This window comes from Nicotiana tabacum, unplaced genomic scaffold (assembly GCF_000715075.1).
Source record: "Nicotiana tabacum cultivar K326 unplaced genomic scaffold, ASM71507v2 Un00003, whole genome shotgun sequence".
Lineage (NCBI taxonomy): Eukaryota > Viridiplantae > Streptophyta > Magnoliopsida > Solanales > Solanaceae > Nicotiana > Nicotiana tabacum.
This window is the reverse complement of record NW_027438241.1, coordinates 27842-46790: the sequence shown is the minus strand read 5'-3', so window position 1 is coordinate 46790 and position 18949 is coordinate 27842.

Below are 18949 nucleotides of genomic sequence, written 5' to 3'. Positions count from 1 at the left end.
TATTTTTGATGTTGTTTGACATGATTCAAGGTTTCGACTAAGTCCGTATCGTATTGTGGGATGTGTTGGTATGTTTGGATGGGGGAGGGGACTCAGGTGAGTTTTGGATTGAATCAGATCAAAATTTGAAACTAAGGAATGTTGGTTTTGGCCAATTGCTGGTGCAACCGCACCTGCGAAAAAAGGGCCGCAAGTGTGATGCTGCAAAGGTGGCAAGGCAAGCGTAGGACCGGGTTTCGTTGGGCAGTGTTGGGACCGCAGATGTGGTCATCTCTTTGCAGAAGTGGGATCGCACTTGCGGAGTGGGCACCACAGAAGCGGGGGCACAGATGCACCTAAGGGCCACAGAAGAGGCCGACGACCTGTATTTGGGTTCTCGTAGGTGCGAGACTTGGAGCCGTAGAAGCGGTTGTCGCAGAAGCGACCTTCTGGAACGCAGAAGCAAAATATTTGCTAGGCAGTGGGGTTTTTATAAAAGAAATGGGATTTTGCCCATTTTCTTTCATTTTCACTTGGTTGGGGAGATTTTGGAGAGATTCAGGGGGGATTTTCATCAAGCAACACAAGGTAAGTGACTCCCATCTATTACACGTTAAATACATGGGTTGTATATAGATTTAAACATGGAAATTAACAGGAATTTGAATTTTTTGGTAGAAAACCTATAAATTGGTATTTTTGGATTTTGACCATGTAATTGGACATGGAATTTGGAATAAGTTATATATTTTAGTTCACGGTGTTATGTGTAAATTTTATCTTCAAAATGTTTCGAAATCCGGGCACGTGGGACCAAAGGTTGTCTTTGTTGGCTTTTAGAGCGGAGTTGGGGATGGTTAGGAATTGATTAATTATGAGCATTTGGAGTATATTTTGATTGGTTTGCACGTTGTTGGACTAGTTTTGAAGAGACGGGCATCAGGTTGAAGTGTTTGAGTGGCGTTGGAGCCGATTATCGAACTTCAGAGCGAGGTAAGTCTCCCGTGTAACCTTATTTATTGTTATGTGCAATTAGTTGTGGTGCTACGTACGCATGAGGTCACGAGAGTCCGCACGTAGCTAAATCATGTTTATGTCCGGGTAGACTTAGGACTGTATCATGTAATAATTAAATTATTTGAACTCTTTCTGCTGGCTTAACTAATTAAAGTTATAACTGAATTTGATGTACAAAATAAATATATGTATAATAGGCCGAGACTTAACATTGAGTTGTGGGCGAGTTATTTGAGAAGCGTAAAGATTATATTCGTTATGCGCATGTACTGTACTGTAAACACATGTCTCGTAATTCAATAACTTCTTTCCTTTCTTGTGGAGAGGGCCGAACGCCCCGAAAATATATAGATGTATCTATGGTTCGTGCCGCACGACTCTCAGCAGTGTACATATTATTCTGTAACGGGCCGAACGACCTTGGCGGAATAGTGCATTATAACGTTATTAGTCCGAATATTCACGAGATAAACCTTTCACTGATGCCCGGCATTTTATATGGTATTCCTTATTTATTTGAGATTGATACTTGACATTTTTTGAGCTGTTAAGGTAGAATACAAGATCTAGAAATTCATGCTTTAAAAGAAGTAATTGGAAGATTATGTAATTTATATATTTACCCCATCACTACCGTATGCTTCATACCTGCTTATGTTTTATTATATTTCTTTATTGGACCTTTAGTAAGTATCGATATCGACCCCTCGCCACTACTTCTCTGGGGTTAGGCTAGATACTTACTGGGTACGCGTTGATTTACGTACTCATGCTGTACTTCTGCACTAAATGTGCATGATCTTACACGTTCATTTGATGATAAACTTGGCACGTAGGCACATCAATTGAGGAAACTTCATGTGAGCTACATTCCAGGCTACGCATCGCAGTCCACCGAGTCTCCATTGTACTAGTTATTTTATTGTGTTCTTATTATATTCGGGACAAATGTTGTATTATTATTGTACTCCCTATAAAATGGTCATGCACTTGTGACACCGGGTTCTGGGGGTTCCTACTGGTTGTTCGTTATTGTAGTTCACATAGTTATTATCATTTTACAATGTAAATTCCATTTTATACTATTTACATAATAGAGATTATGATTTCGAAAGTAGTAAAATAAGTAAATAAATTGATAAATCATCATTGGCTTTCTTGACGGCGACGTTAGGCGCCATCACGACCTATAGTAGATTTTGGTTCGTGACAGCTTGATTTCCGAGCATTAGGTTCACTTGGATCTCATGAGTCATGAGCAAGGCTAGTAGAGTCTTGCGGATTGGTACATAGACGTCTTGTACTTATATTCGAGAGGCTACAGTGTTGTTAGGAGCACTTCCCTTCTTGATTTCCTCATTGTGCGGTCTGATTCCATTGAGGCTTGTGCCTTTATTTCCTTCCTACTCAATCTTATGCGACATAAAGCGCTTGTTGTCTATTGGATGTCTAGGAGTTGTATTAGTATTGAACACGTGATGCAAGATATGTTTCCCTACGTGTTTGGGCACGTTATTATTGTCGCCTTGTGGAAGGGTGTTCTATCGTTTCAGTTCAGTATTTGTACATCTTATGGTTTTGAGGCTATGCACGGATTGCTATGATATTCATGAGTTGTCATCGCCCCGCGTTGGTGTAATGGTAGAGTGCTTATTTATGGATCACGGCAGTGAATGGATCGATAGAAGGATTTCTCAGTGCATGATTTAGAGCTTCAACATTTAATTCCGGCAAAGGAAAGGCAATCAGACTATGGATGTTCAGGTTTTGGTTGATGGAGTAACGAGACTTGGTATCTTCGAGTGTGGTGGAATTTTCGTTGTGATGCGGTGTCGTCGTCCATTCTTGAATGTATTAATGATTCGTCGATGTTATGGTCTTATTTGATTTTTGACTTCGGGGTAGGGTGTTGTGAAATGGTGCCCAAGGCGCAGTTTTCAGAGATAGCGGTGTGTGTCAGTTCCGATTCGAATTGGTAATTTTAATGTTGATTGCTCGAGTAAGATGATCTTCCTGTAGGTTTAGAGTTGGTAGCAATATACTAGTTCAGGTGCTACAGAGATGGGTTTTAATTTGAGGTGGCATTTGAGCAGCGAAGGACGAGGAAGGACATGGTAGGAGGTGTCTCGCGATGGTTGAATTACTACCAGGTCGTGTATGAACAATAGAGGTCGAGAAGTTGCTTAAAGGATATGGTTTAACTGAAGTAAGAAGGGCAGAATAGCAAATGGATTCTGTGATAGGATAGCAAGTGTAGAACGGTTTGGGAATCATGGTGGAAGGTGATTTGGTCTACAGATTTTATTTGGAATGGTGGTTGTTGTACGAAGAAAGATTTAATATGGCAGAAAGGAGTTTGCTTGAAATGAAGAGGGGGTGAAGATTTGATTATCGTTTCAGATGCAATATGGCTTGCGTTTGGAAGGTATTGTTGAACTTTCAGTTGCAACCAGAGCAACTCCGTTGGAAGATGTCGGCATAGAATTCCACAGGTGGGTTATCTCCTATGAGAAGGTTAGCGGTTGCATGATGCTTGATGAAGCTTCTGCGAAGAATATTACTTGCTACTTGGTGAGAGGTAGAATATGTGATTATGATGGATGATTCAAAATGTTCATGAAAGGCTTAACAAAAGACTTCAAAAACTTTGGCGGGTTACTGGTACGAGATCATGGTAATTGAGAAGGAGGAATCGTTGTGGACTCTATATTATGTGATGGTAGCTTAAATCTAAGTGGGGGAGCCCCACCGTCTACAATTGGATCGCGTGGTTGTCTGCTTGTGCTATTTTTGGTTATCGATGTGTTGGTGGATTATTTATGACTAAGAAAAGAAGATATCAGGAGTAGTTCGAGCAAGGAACTTGATGAATGTGTGCTATACTTCGCTTTATCGATTGAGGTGCAGGTCTGGGAGGACTCATAGTTTATTCTTCTTGTGGATGTAATGTACAAGGAAAATAATGCAGTCGGTTGCTTCTTTGAGAGGGTGTTCATGTGCAAGTAGATCATTGAAGTTTGATTATATTCGGGGTCAGGTCAGAGTGGGTGAATCTCAACAACGATCCTAGTGGGTTCAAGAATTAAAGTGTAGTGCCTAAGTATTACGAGTCCGTTGTGTGGTTAAGGATCGAGTTTTCGTAGTGGATTGCGAACGGAACTTGGAATGTTCTATGTCATCGTGAGGTATGCGGTGTAGTATTAGAGTAAATTAGGAAATAACTTTGGATTTGTGGAAGGTCTTGCAAAAATGGGTGTACCTGTTGGAGTTGTTATTGTACACTTGAGAAGGGTGTGAGATGGTTCATGGGCCTCGAGAAGACATGGTCTCGCGATTCGGGTCACAGGGGATGAGTGCAGATTGTGTTCGTATGCTTTGAATGGAGGTATTATTATTTTTGAGGCAAGTCCAGAGTAAATAAAAAGATGTTGGGTCGGTTAATAATGGTTGAATCAACATGATTGTTGCAATGATAAGTTCCTTCGGCGTGTGAAGTTATACATGTGGTTTTTGGTTGTACGTGTGGGCTTGACATCCACCACAACTTGGTTGATTTGGGAGGTATTTGATTCAAATGGTCTTGTTGTGTAAATGGATTCCGGAGGAGTCATGTCGGTTTAGATCATGACTTGAGGTTTGTATTTTCTACGATTTGGGAATTCAGTTGCGTGTTGCATTAGCTCTATTGAAATGAGCTAAGTGAAAGGTTTCTAGTAATGAAGTGTTTATTCTGCTGGTAGTTTAGGGGTTATGATGAATTCATGTATTCTCGTATAACAGCATAATAGGTGAAGTGAGCGTTATGGGAATATGAAGGTAGAGGATCGAGGTTGCGGTTCGATGTGATAGGAATGTCATGAGCTCGGATGAGCATGGGAGAATCTGGATGTTTAGAGTGAGCTGGCTTTATCTTAGTATCGCCTGAGAATGGTGTTCTGTGAAAAGAGCATAGTGTATTGATTTGCGGGTTCTTGAATTGCTCTACAGATTAGTCGTATGGATGTGCAGACTTTGCTACATGGTGTGGAAGGTTGTAGGAGTATACCCCAAGGGGAAATTTGTATAAGTGTGACATGTTAGTCACTTGATGGTTAAGGATTATGACCAAGTATGGAGATTCTGATACTATCGCTAATGTGAGAGTTTATGCCTAAAAGGCGTTCTATTCCTTGGGTTGTGGACCGTGTGATTTTGTTTTGGATTTGATGGTTGTTCTTATGTGTCATGAATAGGGCCATTGTAGATCTTTGGAAAGTTATTGGCCCACTGTGGTATGATTAGAATTGGTTTGAGGTCAGTTGGTGGGTCTAATGTGAATGCATGCTCTATATTAGGTCGGATGTGTCCATTCGACATAGCATTGCTATGAAGGATTCATCGGGCAATGGATGTTATTCCCATCGTCAGCTATTCCATGTAAATCTCTATTGTGCCATGTGGGTTGTGACACAATTTAGTTATTCGCACATGTGTTGAGGTCCCATGTAGCTTGCGGTGTTATATGAGCAGGGTGGCTCTCGATATGCATATCATATATCGCACCTTAGTGTGCTTGGGTTTCGTAGCATATGCTGCTATCCATCTCCCCAGGATTTGTATTGTGCACTTGAAGTTCTTGTGGTTGATATTCGGTTATTTCGTAAGTACAAGCGTTACGGCTTGATGTGTGGTTTCTTCTTGATTGTTATGTGCGGATCAGGTGGCACGCCGCCACGAGTATATTGTTGGATCGGGTTGCACGCCGCAACAGTGAGATGTTGAGCCTAGTTCCTTACACTTAGTTTTGTGTGCCTTATTTTCATCCCTGAGGTAGGTTCATGGCATCTCTTTAGCCGTTGTATTCGTTAGGCGGCCCGAGTGATTCTTTTTCCAGGGTTCATTTTTTTATGTGTATCGCATTCGAGTTTGTAGCTTGTTGTTGCTTTGATGGCATCATATGAGATTCTGGATGGTGTTTGAGGTGGCTTATTGCCCGAGCAACTTGTACTGGGTGGGACGAGGTTATTGGACCTGAGATCAGTGCAATCAGACTTATATAAGATACATTAAAAAGAAAATATCGTTATACAGTTAGAATGAGGTAATGGTCCTGATAGGAGGAGAGACTCCGTGACTTGTTGATTCGGCAGGCGGTTATTAGTTTCTACACATCTCTGCCATCGTGGTAGTATTTCGAAGGTTGGAACAGAACTCATATGCATCATGAGATGTATTGCGGGCATCATATTCGTGATATTCTACCTAGTGTGGTCGGAGGATGTTATTACGGGCAACCCACTTATGAGGTGGAGGGTGTGATTTCAACATAGGTGCATGATCATATTTTGGTATAGTGTGTGTTGATTGACACGGTGTACATTTGTTAGAATCTGGTCTTGTAAAGAAACTCGAAAGTTGGAATTTGGTTCTAAAGCTTGTTAGCTAAGGTTATAGGGAGGATCTTTGGTATGGCTCAAGCTAATGTGCTCCACTGGGTTGTGGTGGCACGGGTAGGTGCCCAAGGTGTTAAACAGTGATTTTGGACAACTCTGCAACATTTCTTAGCACGTTCGAGGACGAATGTATTTTTAAATTGGGGAGAATGTAACGACCCGTTCTGTCGTTTTGATCTCTAGCGTGTCGTTCGATGGTTTGATACCTTGAGTAGCTTCACATCAGGTATTATGACTTGTACGTGGGGTCAGAATTGAATTTCGAAAAGTTCGGGATTGATTTGGAAAGAACATTTTAATTTCAAAATCTTTAAGTTGGAGGAATTGACTAAGTTTTGACTATTGACTAAATGACCTTGGAATCAGGATTTGAAGGTTCCAATAGGTTCGTAAGATGATTTAGGACTTGGGCGTATGTTCGAGTTGAGTATTGGATCATCCAGGAGCAATTTAGCGCTTATTATGGAAAGTTGGCATTTTTTAAAGTTTTAGAATTTCATAAGTTTGGTTTGAAGTGGAATTTTTATGCTATCAATATCCGTTTGGGGTTCCAAGCCTTTTATGTTCATATCGTGATTTGTGACTTGCACGTACAGTTTGGCATCATTCCGGGACGTTTAAGTGTCATTCGGACGCGCTCGACGAAATTTGGAAGTTGGAAGTTGAAAGAAAGGTTTTGGCCATCGATTTGTATTTTTAATGTTGTTTGACGTGATTCGAGGTTTCAACAAAGTCTGTATCGTGTTGTGGGATGTGTTGGTATGTTTGGACGGGGTCCTGGTGGGGATTTTTTAAAAAACAATGTGATTTGGCCCATTTTCTTTTTTTTTTCACTTGGTTGGGGTAATTTTGGAGAGCTTCAAGGGGATACTTTTATCAAGCAACACAATGTAAATGACTCCCACCTATTATAAGTTAAATACATGGTTTGTATATGGATTTTAACATGGAAATTAGTAGGAATTTGGAATTTTTGGTAGAAAACCTAGAAATTGGTGTTATGGGTAAACTTTATCTTTAAACATATTCGGAATGCCCGAGGGTTGTCTTTGTTGGGTTTTAGAGCGGAGTTGGGGATTGATTATTTATGATCATTTGGAGTATATTTTGATTGGTTTGCACATTGTTTGACTACTTTTGAAGAGACGGGCATCTGGCTGAGGTGTTTGAGTGGCGTTGGAGCCGGTTATGGAGCTTCGGAGCGAGGTAAGTCTCCTGTCTAACCTTGTGAGGGGAAACAACCCCTAGGTGATATTTATTTTTATGTGCAACTAGTTTTGGGTGCTACGTACGCACGCGGTGACGAGAGTCCGTACGTAGCTAAAACATGTTTATGTCCAGGTAGACTTAGGACTATATCATGTAATAACTAAATTATTTGAACTCGTTCTGCCGGCTTAATTAATTAAAGTTATAACTGAATTTGATTTTGAAATAAATATATGTATAATAGGCCGAGCCTTAACACTTTGAGTTGTGGGCGAGTTATTTGAGAAGCGTAAAGATTATATTCGTTATGTGCATGTACTAAACTGTAAACACGTATCTCGTAATTCAATTGTCATTCCCTAACCTCAGGGAGCGCGACCGACGCTCAACAGAGTTACCCTAGTCGAGCAAGCCCGCACATTGTCGTCTACCCAACTCACCCAATAATAAAGAGAAGAATACATTTCATTAATTACCAACAAGAGGGTTCATGAACAACACTAATTCCATCAACATTAGTTACTTTATTTATATGTCTCAAACATACGCACATACAACATTACTATCTTGACTTTCCCAACACCAATACACAACCCACACCATGTCTACATAGCCTCTAACAGATATAAAAGAGTACGATGATAGTGTCGGCAACAAGGCTGCTATACCTCAAAACATAATACACACGGAACAAAAGATGCACAATCCCGGAATGAAGTGGGGCTCACCAAGTCAGCTGGGAAAAGAGTGTACCGCTATCACTGATTAATGCCTCCTGCTGTGGAACCACCTGCATCCATTAAAGATGCAACGCCTCCGGCAAAAGGGACGTTAGTACATGTCGAATAGTACTGGTATGAAAACCAAAACATCTATTCAATGACTTGGAAATACAACATGAATTATGATGAGTTATAGTTACAATAAAAGGCTTAATTAGCCATTAAAGCCACAACAAATTATTAAGAGCTTTCTATAACATTTCTAAATTTACAATCGGGGATCCTCTACAACTATATTTACACAGAGCGGCCCTGCCGCCTCACCCCAATGTATATGGGTGGAGGTGCAATCACAATACTAGAAACTCTACACAAAGCGTCCCCGCCGCCTCACCCTAATGTATATGGGTGGAGGTGTACTCACAATACTGCAACACTACACAAAGAGTCCCCGCCACCTCACCCCAATATATGCGGGTGGAGGTGTATTCATAATACCATATTTTAGGGTCCCAAAACTATAATCGTTTGTACAAAAGAGTTCCCTTTCAAATCAACCATTTAGAACCTTTGGCCTTAGCAATGTAAGTTCATAAGGTTCCATCATATGAGAAATAAGTGCTTAATCACATCGATTTCATACAATACCTTCCTCCCACAAAGGGTATAACATAATTAAGTCACCATAGACATTCTTTAACACATGAGAGTTCGGATACGTTATGCAATTTGAGAATCAATTTACTAGCTTGAACATCCTAGATCAATAGCGTTTCAATTTTGACTACACATGATAGAATTTTACAAGGATTCGGGAATTCCGATATTAGGAGAAAAGTTTAGCCTTTATACATCGCCTTGAGCTTCCCTTAATTCACTACACCGTTCCGAAAATCCTAGCAACTTCGATCTATTTAGATTCATAGCAAAATTGAACATAAATGAGAAAGATATTCATTGTATCATCTCATTGGAGAGTTTTATCAAACACTAGGTGTGCGAATTTGATTATAAAGTTCTTCCACAAGGTTTCCTTAATTCCACAACTAATTCAACACCAAGAGTTTAATCATACTAGTTAAATTTCCTCCCCACCATCGTCGTAGCTACATGCATGCACAAATTACAACTCCTACACCCAGAAATCATTCTCCCAATACCCATCTTATACCCAAACTCAAAATTGAAAACTAGGGTTTGAACCTTACCTCTTGGGTGAAGACCTTGTGAGTTTTCCTTGTGAATTCTCCAAGTCTTGAGCAAGGATTGATGAACAATCAGCCTAGGGTTCCTCTCTCTTTAAAACACACTCACTTCTCTCTAAAACATCAGATATTTGCTTCAAAAGAGTCCCTATGCCTCAATATATCAAAATAGGGTCGGGTCAAAAATTAGAAAAATGAAGCTCTGAAACACAATCTGCGGTCGCATAATGACCGTAGAATGGTTATGCGGTCCGCAAATCGGCCGTACAATTGGTGCCCCAGACCTATTCTGCGGCCCACAGACCTATTCCGCGGTCTCATAATGCGCCACAGAACTTCCCTCCAGAAAAATCATTTGATGGTTCTGTGGTCGATGTGCAGCCTACGAAATTGTTTTGCATTCGCATAGTAGACCGCAAAATATTATCCAAACTTGCCTAGTTTTCTGCTTCACTCTGCGGCCATTATGCAGTCTGCAGAGTGATTCTGCGGCCGCATAGTGGGCCGCATAAATGTCTTCTTCTGCCAAATATTTTTCTTTCCTCAAACACATAAGCCTTATTCAGGCTGTAGAAATGTTGTCTCACGGCTGTAGTTCAGAATTGTGCGGCCGCAGAACCCCAACTCATGCAAGATGAATAATTCTGCGGACCGCACATGGAATTATGTGGCCGTAGAACCTCCTGTAGGGCATTTTTGTCCCAAATTTCTAGCCTTGTATAAGTAGATGAGTTTCATAAAATTAGGTCAACTTCTGACATCAGCAAGTCCTGTAGCCATTTTTCTTTGCCTCTTTTGGAAGTTTCTATATTTTAGAGTATTTTACTATAGATTTTATTGTTGTAACTTTACAATATGAGTTTAATTAGTATTTCTTCGTCTATTTTTTCAATTTCAAGCATGAGTAGCTAGATTTTTACTAGGGCTGTGATCCAATCCTAGTGTGTAAACCATATGGGTATCTAATTTAGTGCTTGTTTATGATTGGGTGTTTATTATATAGCGTTGTTTATGCTTTAATTTGTGGAATTAATGGTTGAAAATATTAGTCATGCCTATTTGACTTAATTCTACTTGAGAAAGAGAGACCTAGTCTAGGAAAACTTGGCTAAAAAGAAATTGGGTCAATCAAGAGATTGATTAACCCAATTAAAGGGTTCAACTTAGATATAGTAATAACCCGACTTGATCTTTTATCAACTGTTTTGTGTGATACCCATTTGGACTTGAGAAATCCAAATTGGGCAAAAATACTCTCTGACCGAGAGGTATTGAGTGGGTATTTTGAGAGTTGCTAGCTGTATATACCCCGATCAGCAAAACAAGTATTAAGGTTTTTATCCCATTAGGCGAATACCTAAATGATGGTCATAGCCCTAGGCTTTTTATAAAGTTGAAAAACAACAAAACAATTATCCTAGTTTTATTTCTTTACTTTGCAATCTTTTGTTTTAAAATAGAATTAGCAACAAAATAATTTTCTGGAAGTGCAAATTAAGATAGTTCAAATTCACGTATTTGAATATATACTCCTAACTCCCATATAGCTCACTGTGGATTCGATCCCGACTCTTTGTTGGGTTACTACAACTGCAATCGACTGTATCATACTCTGTTTTGAGGTGTGCATTGTGTGCAATAGTCAATTTTTGGCACCGTTGCCGGGGAGTTAAAAATGGCGTTAGCTATATATTTGGGTGTGTTTTTGGAATATCTACTTTTCATCCGCATTACTAATGTGTATGTAATTATAGTTGCAACCATGGCAAACAATAAGCTCGGAAACATTACTTTGGGGGATGTGGACATTGAGGATGATCAAATGGATGAGGTTCCTCTTGAACCTCAAGCCAATAGACGAGGCCGAGTGCCTCATGACATTGTTCCCGCTCCACCCAAACCTCTACTACGAGCGGCTCCACACCGGGTGTTTCCGAATGAAGGATATGCGAGTGCAATAGTCCCTCCCCGTATTAGGGCAGGAAACTTTCAAATAACCAACGTGATGCTCACCTTGCTTGAGCAATGAGGGTTCTTCACCGGTTCTCCGGGTCAAAATGCATACAAACATTTAAAGGGGTTCATGGATACATGTTGGGGGAGTAAACAAACAAATGTCTCTGAGGATGCTTTGAGGCTAAGGCTTTTTCCTTTATCTCTTCGGGGGAATGCTTTAGATTGGTTGGAATGTTTGACAAACCATTCCATTCATACTTGGGATGAATTGGCGGAGAAATTTATTTCTAAGTACTTCTCTCCCGGGCACATGGCTATACTTCGGGATGAAATTCTAGCATTCAAGCAAGTGTCCAATGAACCACTACACGAGATATGGGAACGATATTGAACAATGGTTAATGAGTGTCCCAACAATGATATGACGGAGAACACGATTCAACAAACTTTATATCGGGGGATCAACACAACCAACCAATGTGTAGTGAATCAACTTGCCGGTGGGAACTTCATGACTACGCCTTATGCGGAGGCATGTGATACTTTGGATGAAATGGCGGATACTTCATCGGCGTGGCAATACCGGGCTAATATTCCACAAGGTGATCCCAATGTGATTCACCTTCACAAAGAGTTACATGACAACGGGCAAGCCATAGCCGAATTGACTACCACCATGAACCAATTGGCAAAGGCTCAACTTCAACAAGTTCAAAACCCGAGGCAAGTCAATGCAATGGAGGGAGCAAGCATGATGGTGAACAAATGAAGAATAAATGGTCCACAAGTGCATCAAAGAGTGGACAATTTTGTGCAAGAAGATAGTGGGTTTGATCAAGATGACTCTTATAATGACCAAGAAGAAGAGGTACAATATGCGAACAACGTTCAAGGGCAAAGAAACAACTTTTAAGGCCCAAGCCAACAACAATGGAGACCTCTAAACAATCAAGAAAATTGAAATTTTCACAACCAAGGTAATTGGAGTGGTGGAAACAATCAAAGAAATTGGAATAACAACAACAATCAAGGAAATTGGAGTGGTGGCAATAATCAAGGGAATTGGCACAACAACAATAACCAAGGCAATTGGGGAGGTAACAATCAAGGTGGATGGAGTAACAATCAAGGCAATCGGGGGTCAGGTTTTCAAAGGCCCACGATGTATCAACAATCGAGCAACCCACCTACTTATCCTTCCCATGGTCCTAGTTCTTCTAACAATGAAATGGGGCATATTGAGAACATGTTCAAGCAAATAATGGACAAGAATGCCGATTCCTATGCTCAACTTGCCTCACACAACACATCGATCCACAACTTAGACGTGCAAATCGGGCAAATCTCTAAAGCTCTAAATTTTCATACGGAGGTGAACCCAAAGAGTGGGAACAATACGGAGCATGCAATGGGTATTACAGCAAGATGTGGAAGAGGTGGGAATGCACCCACCTCAAGTCAAAGGAAACTTGTGGATGATGATCAAGTAGTACACGAAGAAGAGATCCTGAACAATGTGGTGCAAACATATGATTAAGTGCAGATTGATATTGATGACAATGTGGAAAAGACTCAAGAGGAATTGAACCCGTCTAGGGATCACGTTATTGACATAGTGCAAAAGGCTAAGGCACCATTACCTAAGCCTCCCCCTCTATATCCTCAAAGGGTTACCAAGCAAAATGGTTAGAATCAATTCAAAAAGTTCATTAACATGATGAAGAGTCTCTCGATCAATGCCATGCCATTAGTTGAAGCTTTGGAACAAATGCCCGGTTATGCAAAGTTTATGAAAGATTCGGTGACAAAGAGCGGTCGATGAATTTTGAAAATATCAAAGTCACTTATCAAGTGAGTGCAATTGTGCATTTAATGGCTCCTAAATTGGAAGATACTGGCACTTTCACAATCCCTTGTACCATTGGAAGTGCTGGTTTGCTAAAGCTCTTTGTGATCTTGGGGCAAGTATCAATTTGATGCTCCTATTCAATTTTCAAGACTTTGAGAATTGGGCAACCAAGACCCACATCTATGAGATTATAAATGGCCAATCATACCATGATGAGACCGTTGGGAGTGATTGAAGATGTATTGGTTCGTGTTAATAAATTCATTCTTCCGACGGATTTTGTCATTCTTGATTGTGAAGTGGACTATGAGGTGCCGATTATTCTTGGAAGACCTTTCCTTGCTATGGGGAAGGCTCTTATTGATGTGGAAGCTGGAGAACTCACTTTCTGGTTGGGTGATGAAAAAGTAGTATTCCACGTGTGCAAATTTATACGGCAACGTAATAGCAATGAAGTGTGTTCTTTTGTGGACTTGGTGACCGATATGAATGTTGATGATACAAGTGCCACGATAAATGTGGGTGATATGTTGGGGGCCTCTTGCTCAACTTTGATGATGGCGAGATGGATGGCTTCATGGAATGTATGAATTCTTTGCAAGGAATGGGTTCGTACAACTTTGCACCTCGGTAACTCTCCTTGGATCTAGAAAATAGGAAAACTCCTCCTACAAAGCCTTCAATTGAAGAGCCTCCGACCTTGGAGTTGACGCCATTGCCTCCACATCTTCGATATGAATTTCTTGGCCCTTGTTCTACTTTACCAGTTATGCTTTCCTCTTGTTTAAATAATGTACAGGTCGACTCCACATTGGCAGTGCTACATAAGAGGAGGCAGGCTATTGGATAGACATTGGCGAATATTCGGGGAATAAACCCCGCATTTTGCATGCACAAGATCAACTTGGAGGAAGACGCCAAACCATCTATTGAACATCAAAGGAGACTCAATGAGGTTATGCAAGAAGTGGTCAAAAAGGAGATTATTAAGTGGTTGGATGTCGGGGTTGTCTACCCCATCTCCGATAGTTCGTGGACTTCTCCGGTGCAATGTGACCCAAAGAAGGGTGGTCACAAATGATAAGAATGAGTTGATTCCCACAAGAATGATGACCGGGTGGATAGTGTGTATGGACTATCACAAGCTCAACAAAGTCACAAGGAAGGATCATTTTCCACTTCCCTTCCTTGACCAAATGCTTGATAGGTTGGCCGACCGTGCTTTCTATTTATTTCTAGATGGATATTCGGGCTAGAACCAAATCCTTATTGCTCCAGATGATCAAGAGAAAACAACTTTTACATGTCCCTATGGTACTTTCGCATTCAAGCGGATGTCATTCGGTTTATGTAATGCGCCGATGACTTTTTAAAGGTGTATGATGGCTATCTTCAGGGAAATGGTGGAGGATTACCTTAAAGTTTTCATGGATGACTTCTCGGTGGTTTAGGATTCCTTTGATGATTGCTTGGCAAATTTGGATAAAGTATTAGCAAAATGTGAAGAAACGAATTTGGTGCAAAATTGGGAGAAGTGTCATTTCATGGTCGAGGAAGGCATTGTCATTGGCCACAAGATCTCTAAGAATGGCATTGAAGTCGACAAGGAAATGATTGAGGTGATTTCTACACTTCCACCTCTAACTTCGGTGAAAGGCGTGCAATGTTTCTTAGGCCACGCGGGGCTTTACCGACGATTCATCAAGGATTTCTCTAAAGTGTTGACCCCATTATGCAAACTTTTAGAGAAAGATGCTAATTTTCACTTCAATTATAATTGCATAAGAGCCTTTGAATTATTAAAGTTCAAGTTGACAACCACTCCCATTATCACCGCTCCTAATTGGAGTATCCCTTATGAGCTCACGTGCGATGCTAGTGACGTAGCGGTTGGAGCTTTTTTGGGGAAACACATCAACTAAATTTTTCATCAAGTCTACTATGCTAGTAAGACCATGAATGGTTCCCAAGTCAACTACACTATTGCAGAGAAAGAGCTCATTTCCATTGTGTTCGCAATTGAAAAGTTCCGCCAGTACTTGATGGGTGCAAAAGTTATTGTCCACACGAATCATGCAACACTTCGCTATCTTATGAGCAAGAATGATTCCAAAGCTCGGTTGACGAGATGGGTGGTTTTTTTTCAAGAGTTTGATATCGACATCCAAGATCGAAGAGGGAGTGAAAATCAAGTGGCGGACCACTTGTCTCGTTTGAAAGAGGAGGGGAGGCCACAGGATGGCCTTGAAATCAATGACTCCTTCACCGATGAGCAACTCTTGGCTATTTCAATGAAGGAGGTTCCATGGTTCACGGGTCTAGCAAATTTCCTTCTGTGTGAAATTATCGCGGATGCGTTTTTTTCAAACCAAAGGAAGAAGCTTAAACGGGATTGTCAAGATTATTATTGGGATGAGCCATATCTTTTTCGAATTTCTACAGATTGGGTAATTAGAAGATGTGTACTGGAAGAAGAGAAAAGTGATATTCTTGGGGCTTGTCATTCTTTGTCATATGGTGGTCACCATGGTTAAGCAAGAACGGCGGCAAAAGTGTTAAGTTGCGGTTTCTATTGTCCTACTCTTTACAAAGATGCAAGTGATTTAGTGAAAAGATGTGATGAATTTCAAAGGGATGGTGGAATCTCGAAGAATAATGAAATACCTCTCACTACTATTTTAGAGATTGATATCGTTGATATGTGGGGTATTGATTTCATGGGTCCTTTTGTGAGTTCTTGTGGAAATACCTACATCTTGGTCGTGGTTGATTATGTGTCTAAATGGGTTGAGGCCATTGTTCTACCCAATAATGAGGCGGGAGGTTTGGTGGCATTCTTGAAGAAGAATATTTTCACAAGGTTTGGTACACCGTGGGCTATCATAAGCGATGAGGGGTCGCATTTTTGCAACAAGGATTTTGAAACTTTACTTAGCAAGTATGGTGTTACTCATAAAGTTATGACTCCCTATCATCCACAAGCTAACGGTTAAGTGGAAGTCTCCAATCGGGAGATAAAGAGTATCTTGTCCAAAACAATGAATGCTAACCAGATGGATTGGTCAAAGAAGCTTAATGATGCATTATGAGCTTATCGGACAGCTTTCAAAATTCCTATCGGAATGTCTCCATACCGATTGGTGTTCAGCAAAGTATGTCATCTTTCGGTGGAACTTGAGCACAAAGCCATATAGTCTCTAAAGAAGTTAAATCTTGATTGGGATGTTGCACATTTGAGTGAATTGGATGAGTTCCGGTACCATGCTTATGCAAGTTCATCCTTGTTCTAAGAAAAGATGAAATATCTCCATGACAAATACATTTGGAACAAAGAGTTCAAAGTGGGTGATCTTGTTATGATGTTCAACTCGCAGCTGAGGATGTTTCCTGGAAAGCTAAAGCCTAAATGGAGTGGTCCCTTTGAAATTGTGGGTGTGATGCCTTTTGGTACATTGGAGTTGAAGAACAAAAACAATGAGGGATTCCGAGTCAATGGTCACCAAGTGAAGCACTATTTGGAAAACATTGGTGATGGCCACATTGTGGCAATGATTCCTTTCAAATAATGGTAATATGCATCGTGCCATGACGTTAAATTAAGCGCTTCTCGAGAGGCAACCCATGTTTCTTTTTCTTTTCTTTTTTTCTTTTATAGTTAGGTGTTATATTTCGCGCTAACTGGATTTGAAGTGTGTTGCAGGAGTGAGTGTACTTTACAGGAAGTGTGAAAAGAATTGCGGACCACAATTGTATTGTGCGGACCGCACAATTATGGTTGCTACAACAAAAGGTGCTATGCGGCCACACAATTACATTACAGACCGCACAAATTGAAGGTGGAAAATGACTACTTTGTGAAGTTGATCTGTTAGAAAAATGGCCAATCTTCAACCCGAAAACAAATTATACGTTCCGCAATAAAATCTACGGTCGCACACTAAATTCTGCGGACTGCAAAATGCAAGGGCAACTAGGCCCTCAGGTAACAGAATGCAGACCGCAATTGGAATTTTGCGGCCGTACTCACGTCTCTTTCCCTTGGCAGAAACCATTGAGTATAAATAGAGGGCTTAGGGCTACTGTTACTCTTTTCCATCTCTGAGCTTACAAATTGCACAAATTTGAAGTATCTTCTTGAATCATCTGTCCACATGCCTAGCAACTGTTATCACTCATTTTTTTGCACTCATTCACATATGGTATGCTTCATAATCTTGTTAATTTCTATTAATTTTTAGATTTTTAGTAGAAATTTAGACTATTTGTATGTTTAATCTATTTGAACAACCACTTGAGGTAAATATGTAGTGGGTAGAGTTGTGAAATTGGTGCCTCTGATGTGCGGCCACAAGAAAATTTGTGCGGACCGCAGAAAACTGGTTGCGGCTGCAAAACAACCAATTCTCTGTCATCAGAGAGTTTGGCACATTGGTGCTATTTGAGTTGCGATCGCAATAAGAAATATGCAGACCGCAATCCATTTACACGGCTGCAATGGAAAATTGTGCGGTCCGCAATGAGCATTCTGCATCCGCAATGAAAATTATGCGGACCGCAACTCCCTACCCTATAAGCATGTTTCTATTGTTCTTTTCATTGTATCTTCTACTGTGTCTGAACTTGCACTGCAACTAACAATCGCCTTTGCTTGGTACAAAAAATGGTTCAATCTAGAGGCCAAGGCAACACTTCGAAAGGAAGGGGTGACCCTTTTCGGGGACGAGGGAAGAGACCCTTGCCTAGTGCCTAACAACATGAAACCAGAAAGAAGACAGCAGCCGACAGAGGGAGAGGTGCAGATCTAGTTCTTATATCCCATCTATGGATGTATCAGAGGGAAAATCAGCCTCTGTACATGAGCAGTCAGCCGTCCAATCAAGTTTGCCATGGAGATATCAGCTCAGGGATGAGCTGCCATCATCACATAGCACCTCCGAGGGTTTGGAGAGTGTCAGTCAGGCTTCTGAGTTTTCCACTACACCTGTCCCCCAAGCACCAGAGACATCAGTTCAAGACATCCCCAATGATGGCAGAGGGAGAGATGCTACTGGTACCGGCCTCGAGTGGTCGAAGAAGAAAGAGGTGTGGGAGGACCGGTTTGTCAGTTTGTCTACCTTCACTAGTTTCAATCAATGGTGGCATGTGAGGTCGCTCACTCTTGAGCGGCTGTTTGAGTTGAAAGATCTCGAGAGGTATAACCCTGCAGTATTGAAACAGTTTCAAGAGCGCAAAGGGTGGATGTGGTTTCCCCAGAGCATGTTGGATGCGAAGCAATACCTTGTATGGTAATTCTACGCCAATGTGCCGCACATCAAGAAAGGGACAAAGGTGACTAAAGTGAGGAACCTCAGGGTGCGATTTGATCAACACACATTGAACACTTACTTGGGTTTCGATGATGTCGAGCCCACAGAGTACTTAGAGAAATGTATACTTGGGGATGTAGCTCGGCCTTGGCTAGCTGAGATTTTAGCAGCTCCTAGGCCATCACCACCATGGATCACAATAGGGGTTTCTATTCACAGTAGTACACTGAGCTTTGAGGCAAAGGGGTAGCAGACCTTTGTATGCATCCAGAAT